The sequence below is a fragment of the Danio rerio genome, chromosome 22, assembly GCF_052040795.2.
Source record: "Danio rerio strain M-AB ecotype USA chromosome 22, GRCz13ab, whole genome shotgun sequence".
NCBI lineage: Eukaryota > Metazoa > Chordata > Actinopteri > Cypriniformes > Danionidae > Danio > Danio rerio.
This window is the reverse complement of record NC_141042.1, coordinates 35,819,373-35,827,117: the sequence shown is the minus strand read 5'-3', so window position 1 is coordinate 35,827,117 and position 7,745 is coordinate 35,819,373. Positions and strand designations below refer to the sequence as shown.

Genomic DNA, 7,745 nt, shown 5'->3' with positions numbered 1-7,745 from the left:
TTTTGCCCCTAAGGCAAAACATTAAATAGTCAAGAAGATTTTTGACCCTTCAAAACAGCATTTACCATTGTAATATGTACAGTAATAGTTTGAAATTTGCCCTTTCGCATCTATAGCAAAACACAAGAACATGGAATAACGGTCACACTTTACAATTAGGTTCAGTAGTTAATGTTAAGTAATGCATTTACTAACATGAACAAACAATGAGCAATACATTTACTACAGTATTTATTCATGTTAATAAACGTTAGTTATTGAAAATGCAGTAGTTCATTGTTAGTTAATGTTAACTCATGGTGCATTAACTAATGTTAACAAGCATGGACTTGAATGTTAATAATGCATTAGTAAATGTTCAATTATGATTAATAAATGCTAAACAAGTTTTGTTCATGAATAGTTCATGTTAGTAAATGCATTAACTAATGAACCTTATTTTAAAGTGTTACCGGAATAACATATCTAAAACCTTTTATGATTGTACATATGTGAGCATAGGGGCTGTAAACTACTTCCAAAAGATTGTGACAAAAAAAGTGGTTCCTCTATGATTATGAACCAGTGAGCATAATAATAATAATGATTGAACCCTTGTAAATGCTTACTTTCATTAAAGCAGAATGGAATCTGATTGGCTGTCTACGTTTTTAATCATTCAACAACTGATTTAGTTTTGAAGTAGTTCCATTTATATGGCCTGGTGAACACTTTGTTATGCTAACATAATCAGAGTTGTTATATTTAATGTCCCTGGTGTGAAAGGGACTTAAGAGAATCACACAATCACATAAACATTTCAAAGCTGCTTGGGATTATACATATGCATAAAGAGATAACAACAACTGCATTTTCCCTAAACGCCCCTCATTTCCTTCTAGAAGCGCTGACAATTTTGGCGTTTTAACGCAGCTTGCAAGCTCAAATTTCAAACGGGTGTAGCAAGGCTTGTTAAGTTACTGCTGGATGCCCGCTTTGAGCTTAATGAGGTGTACGGGACCCCTCCTGCAGGATTGTACCTCATCACCAACACCAAGGCTCCCATTTAGGACTCTCAGTCTCGGATCGGAAGGCTTTCAAGAATGGAGCTCTCAGCTGAGTGAAGGAATCAAAAGTGGTGAGGCTTGTAAGACCGTTCACCTGGCTTGACGCCTAACACTTACCGCGAACAACACACACACTCAATCCCAGGCCATTGCGCCGGCAAAGAAAACGGCTTCATCAGAATTCTCCACATCTCTTGGCCCAGAGCGCCTCTCGGCCGAGCTGGGATTGGACAAGGTTCATTACCCCTCTTTGATGTATTTCTTCTTTCAATTTTACAGCCCTGCACCTTTTCCCTCGTCAGGATCAACTCTGAGCACAGATAAAGACCAACCCTTCACACATCTGGGAGGGGAAAAAAAAGGTGCGCTCGCTTCAGGCCTCGGGTTTTCTTTTAAAGCGAACCTTGAATATGATGCCAAGATCACATGAAGGCGATTCCTTCAATTCATCGGGCAAATTCGTATTCCTAATAGCACAGTGCTGCTTTTCAGTCCCACTTTCAGAAGGTTAAATGTGTAGGCAGCATGGGTGTCGCTACTCCATTTTTAGCAAGGCTTTATTTATTTGTACTCAGCCGTCCTAAAATTTTTACGACTTAAAGCTGTACAGGAATTCATGATTACCTCAGTTCCCTTTTAAAGGTGAATATCATGGAAATTTCAGCTAAAAGTCTATGATTGGATCCTCAGTGCATTTATCAACCCAGAAAATTTAGTAAACCTTATTCTACAAGCTTACAGGGGTTTTAAGTCCATGTTGGTTTAAAAGAGCGGATCTTATAATACATTACAACCCCTTAATCTGCACATTTACTCGCACTGTGCCACTGCTTCACATACAAGTGTCTGATTCTGAAGGACATGTCAATAGCAGTGCTTTGTGCTTTTACCTGTGACATTGATCCATTAAACTTTGCCAATTATCAACCAATCTCTCATGTGCCATTTATTTTTAAACATCTTGAAATGTGTTGCAAATCAAGGTCACAGTCATCTCTTCAGTGATAAATTTTCTGAGCAGTTCCAGTTTTCGTCTTTACCATACTAGACGTCGCTCTTGTCAAAATGACTAATACTTTGTTATTTGACAGCTGATTCTGCAACACTTATCCTCTTTGACCTGAGCGTGGTCTTTGATATGATCTTGCAGAATAAACTACTGTACAGGTTCGTCTATGGGGATCACTGAGACTCCTCTTTCCTTCACTCCTTCTTTTCGTTCAAATCAAAAGTGTAATACTGGTGCCCAACAGGGTTGTGTTCTGGGCCCTCTTCTATTCCTCATCTGCTTACCTCCTTTTGGCCATATTTTTAAGAAATATGGTATTCAATTGATAGTCCCTGGTGTCCCACAGGGTTCTGTTCTGGGTCCTCTTCTATTCATCATCTGTTTACTTCGTTTTCACCATATTTTTTAGGAAATATGGTATTTAATTGATACCCAATGACATCCAACTTTACCTGTCTTCCAAACCTTATTTTGTCCCCCTCCACTTTCAAGTACTAGGTCTTTTAAATGAAAACCAAAGTAAATAACCTGATGAGAGTGGCAGGAAAAATCATGGGAATTAAGACACTTGATTCACTAAAAGAAATCTTTGAGTTGTGCACAAGCCAATACGATTTTATCTGATTCTTCACATGTGCTGTCCTAGGAATATGAGCTTATGAATTCTGGCAGAAGATATAGGGTCTCGTTGTGCAAGTATAATAGATATAAACATTTTTTTATTCCTTTTTCAATTAAGTTGATCAACGAGCAAGTAGGGAAGGACGGTCAAAGATTAAGATAACGGGATTGGTTGGCACAACAGAGGGCAGTGGGGCACATGGTATTTTATTTTTATAAACATTTTTTTTTAAATTACTGATTTTATGGAATCGTATTTATATTAGGAGGTATTTTAGGATTAGATTTTATTGTCTATGTATGTTATGTATGTTGTCTTGTTGGTGTCTATGTACAGCAGAACCTTTTTTCTAAAACAAATTTCTCCTACGGGAGACAATACATTTTACCTTGACCTTGACCTTGACCTTTTAAACTTTCTAAAACTCAATAGTTGTAAAACCGTGGTCTTACTCTGGTACAAAATCTACTTTGGCTAAATCTGATTGTCTTACTGTAGACATCGACAATAATGCAATCTGTCCTTCTCAGCAGGTCAGGAGTTTGGGTGTCATTATGGATAACACAGTATCTTTTAAAGGTCATGTCAACGATATCACCGGTTCTATGTCTTTAAATTTGTGTAATATTAATCGTATTGACCCAATCCAACCCTATCTAGACTTTCTATTGTGGGAAGCGCCGTTTTTGAACAAGGTCTAAAATGTCTAAAAGCTGCAAGGTGACTAGGTTTACAGTGAACAAACTAAAAAACACAATATATACTGTATATTCCTTCATTTTTCCTACCCGTTCAAATCAAAAATGTATACAGTTACTACTGGTGTCCCACAGGGTTCTGCTCTGGGCTCTCTTCTATTCCTCATCTACGTACAGTACTTCCTCTTGGCCATATTTTTAGTAACTATGGTATCCAATTGATACTTACTACTGGTGTACCACAGGGGTCTGTCCTTGGCCCACTTCTATTTATCTACATCTTCTCAGCCATATTTCTATTTAGGAAATTTTATCCAATTGATATCCCAAATTATTCAGCTTTACCTGTCTTCCAGCCTTTCTATTTTATCCCCCTCTATTTTCTTTTACAAAGTGTTTAACTGAAAATTCAGCCAACATTCTAAAACTGAGTAGCTGCAAAACCGAAGTCTTACTCACTGGTACATAATTTACTTAGGCTTAATCTGATTGTCTTAATGTAGACCTCAACAATAATACAATCTGTCCTTCTCAGCATGTCAGGAGTTTGGGCATCATTATGGATAGCACAGTTTCTTTTAAAGGTCATGTCAACGATATTACAGTACTGAGTATTTCTGTTTGTGTAATATTAATTGGATTGATCCAATCCAACCTTATCTATCAACATTCTAGACTTTCTATTGTGGGAAGTGGCCTTCTTGAACAAGGTCTAAAAGCTGCAATTTGACAAGGTGTACAGTGAACAAACTAAAACACAATGTGTATTCTATATTCCTTTACTCCTCTTCCCATAAAATCAAGAGTGTGTACAGCTACTACTGGTGTCTCATAGGGTTCTGTTCTGGGCCCTCTTCTATTCATCATCTTTGTACAGTACCTCCTCTTGGCTATGGTATCCAATTGATACTCACTACTGGTGTCCCACAGGGTTCTGTTGTAGGCCATCTTCTATTTATCTATTTACATCCCCTTAGCCATATTTTTTTTAGGAAATGATATCCAATTGATACCCATAATCATCCAGCTTTACTTGTCTTCCAACCCTTCTACTTTATCTCCCTCAGTTTTCTTTTACCAGGTGTTTTAGCTGAAAATTCAGCTAACATTCTAAAACTGAGTATAGCTGTAAAACTGAGGTTTTTCTCACTGCTACAAAACTTAATTTGGCTAAATCTGATTGTCTTACTGTAGACATCAACATTAATACAATCTGTCCTTTTCAGCAGGTCAGGAGTTTGGGTGTCATTATGGATGGCACATTTTCTTTTGAAGGTCATGTCAACGATCTTACATTACTGAGTATTTCTATTTGTGTAAATAATCGTGTTAATCCATTCCAACCCCATCTATTGACTTTCTAGACTTTCTATTGTGAAAAGTGGACTTCTTGAAAAAGGTCTAAATAGTCTGAAAGCTGCAACGTGACAATGTGTAGAGTGAAAAATCTAAAAAAACACAATAAGTACTTTATATTCCTTTATTCCTCTTTCCGTTCAAATCAAGAGTGTATACAGTTACTACTGGTGTCCCACCGGGTTCTCTGGGCCCTCTTCTATTTATCATCTATTTACTTTCTTTTGCCCATATGTTTAGGAAATATTGTATCCAACTGATATCCGAAGACACACAGCTTTACCCCTCCACCTTTATGTACCAGGTGTTTTAGCTGAAATTATTGTGGGAAGCTTCCTCCTTAAACAATGTTTTAAAAGCTGATATGTGACAAGGTGTACAATAAACAACTTTTAAAATAAATCTAAAGTGTGTTAAAGGAAAAAAAAAAAAGTAGATGCAGGTAATAAGGCATGAATCCGGGAAACTTAGCATACCTATGTGTGAAGTAAATATTTTGTCACTGGAGTCAAGTTCATAAAATTCAATTATATATAATATTTCTGTAATATAAGTTGTAGCATACTTGCCCTTTTTTTCATCAAGCTAATTTGCAGATCAAATTGAATTATTTGAACTTGCACAGAACACACAACTGTGGCAAATTTTCTGCATTCTAGTCAAATGTGATGCACATTTCCAAATTAACAACTTATTTTTAACTGTTAATATGTAGGAGGAATATTACTATGAAAACTCTTGAGTTGTTCAATGTGTTATTGGAGTTTTTTTTTTTCTTACACCACAGTTCTGATTTTAAGACAATATTTAAGATAAGCATGTTTAGTTAGTTTACTTACAGCTGCGCACATTCTTTCATCAGGTTTGTTCTTTGTACATCATAAGTCTTACATCGGAAGTGACATACACACATTTTGAGCCCTATTTTACACATCCTAGGCTCATTCATTCATATTTTCATAGTATTTTCAAAAGCACCGATTGACCCTCCAACCCACGTCCCTAAGCCCAACCGATAGTGTTTACAAAAGCACCGACTGACCCACCCACCTACTTCCCCAAACACAACCGTCAGGGTTTTCAAAAGCTATCCAGAACAAGAAAGTCCCTCTCCTTATTTTTACCATATTCTAACCCTGTTATTTACTTTTTTAATTTATTTTTTGCTGTCTGTTTTTGTCTTACCCACTATCTAGAACCGTGCTTCACCAGACTTGAACCCCGTCGTTGTGGTCAACTCCTCTTTGTGTCTCCAGTCCACCGAGTCACAGATGAACAAGGTGAGCTACTGGACAAACTGGTAACAGCGGAAAAGCCATCCATACGGAGGTAAGCAGTCAGCTGGCAAGCACAATCATTTCTGGATGCAGCCTTTAGGATGCAAGCTGAGATTGCATCACTCACCGATGCAATGTCAGACACAATGCACTCAATGGAGTGAGTGATGTCACTGTGGCAGGTAGGGTTAGGGGTGGGGTTAGTTGAGCACATTAAAAAGCATTGGATGCAGCTCAGATTGCACTGCACCGAGTCTGCAGCCAGACCCTTCTCGGCAAGCGTGAAAAGAAACGGTGTCATACTACTATGTAGCATTCGTTTTAAAGATGAAATGCAGCCATACGTACTTGTGGCTACATAATTCAAGATCTCCAGAAATGTATATAGGGCTAGGTTTTCAGAATGAGCCTCTTTGATTTTATACATGCCTCACATTTATAAATGAGAAACCCCAATACTTTTGAAAAATAAAAGTGCGCAATACACTACTTTTAAATTCATTGCTGAATTTTGCATGTAAGAATCTGTGGAAAAATCAAGCAGTTAGTTGCATCTAATATTTTTAATTGTTCCCCAGCACTAATATTATTATGATGTTCCCATTGGGGGCTGAAACACAGAAAATTCCACTGCGTCTATTAGCCTGATCTCTCAAAACAATCCAGTTGAAGTTTTTTTTTTGCCAAAACGGACTGAAGCAAGTGGCAGATGACCTGAAATCATGGTACAGGATAATGGCGTTCACGCATGAACGTTTTACATTGAATGTCTGCCTCGTGATCTGGAAGCCTGTCAGACACGCACAAGTTCACAAACAAACACCAGACGGCTTCATGTACATCTTACAAACGGAATCTCCACAACCACCAGGACTTCATTTTCAACTTCATTTACCTCTAGATAATGGTGTCTGTGATCTTTCTAGCAGATCCCTTTTTAATTCAAGTGATGTGCGTTTGTACATTTATATAAACAGCGGTGGCTGAGAGGCTGATTATTTATGGTTCAATGGTGTTTTAAAGGATAATGTTTGCTTGTTGTTGTAGTTGTTTGTTCAATTATTACACTTATCTGCTTAAGCGTGACGTCACATGCCTTACGGGTCCAAGCTCCATGTCAAACTGTATAGGGAGGTAAATGGTAATAATAAACGTTCATAAAAGTATGTAATACTTTCAAAAATCACAAATCGCAATATACATATCCATGTGTAGCGGAGTGGTAAGTTGGGATACTAAATTGATACTAAATTGAAGCTGACTACGCCACCCTTATCACAGGGAATTTAACACAGGTTCTTGTTGTAAGGAACAGGCATGAGATGTGAACACCAAAAATACAAAACTTTATTTTCCTTAATTATCCAATATAAAAAAAATCTTTTAAAAGCTTGGTCGACAATAGTAGCAGCAGTCACATCAAGGAACAATAATGGCAATGGGAGGAGTTAGAGGCTTACCAGTGGCAGGAAAACCAGTTGCGAACCACAAAACTTTGCAATCCGTGCGTAAAGTTCACTATGTGAAGGCAAATAGCGTCAGTGATTCACAGCGCAGTTGTTAGAATCTGCACATTAAAGTTCGCACATCATATAATGGTATCATATAATGAAAGCACGTATCAAAACGGACTCCAAGCAGTATACTCAAACGAACTTTAAAAGCAGCAGTATCAAAAGCCGCAGTATCACAATTGTTGCTCCAAACTCTCGAACAGTTCGTCTATAGTCAGTTATC

At 37.5% G+C, this 7,745-nt stretch overlaps 1 long non-coding RNA gene across 1 annotated transcript; it reads right to left on the bottom strand.

The window, feature by feature from the left end:
- Window positions 1-1,250: 1,250 nt before the first annotated feature.
- LOC147838612 (uncharacterized) lies at window positions 1,251-5,566 on the bottom strand. The gene is made up of 3 exons (XR_015522516.1): window positions 4,586-5,566; window positions 3,084-3,897; window positions 1,251-2,555 (listed from the first exon to the last, which is right to left on the bottom strand). It is a non-coding gene; the product is annotated as an uncharacterized LOC147838612 (long non-coding RNA).
- Between the last annotated feature and the right edge of the window lie 2,179 nt (window positions 5,567-7,745).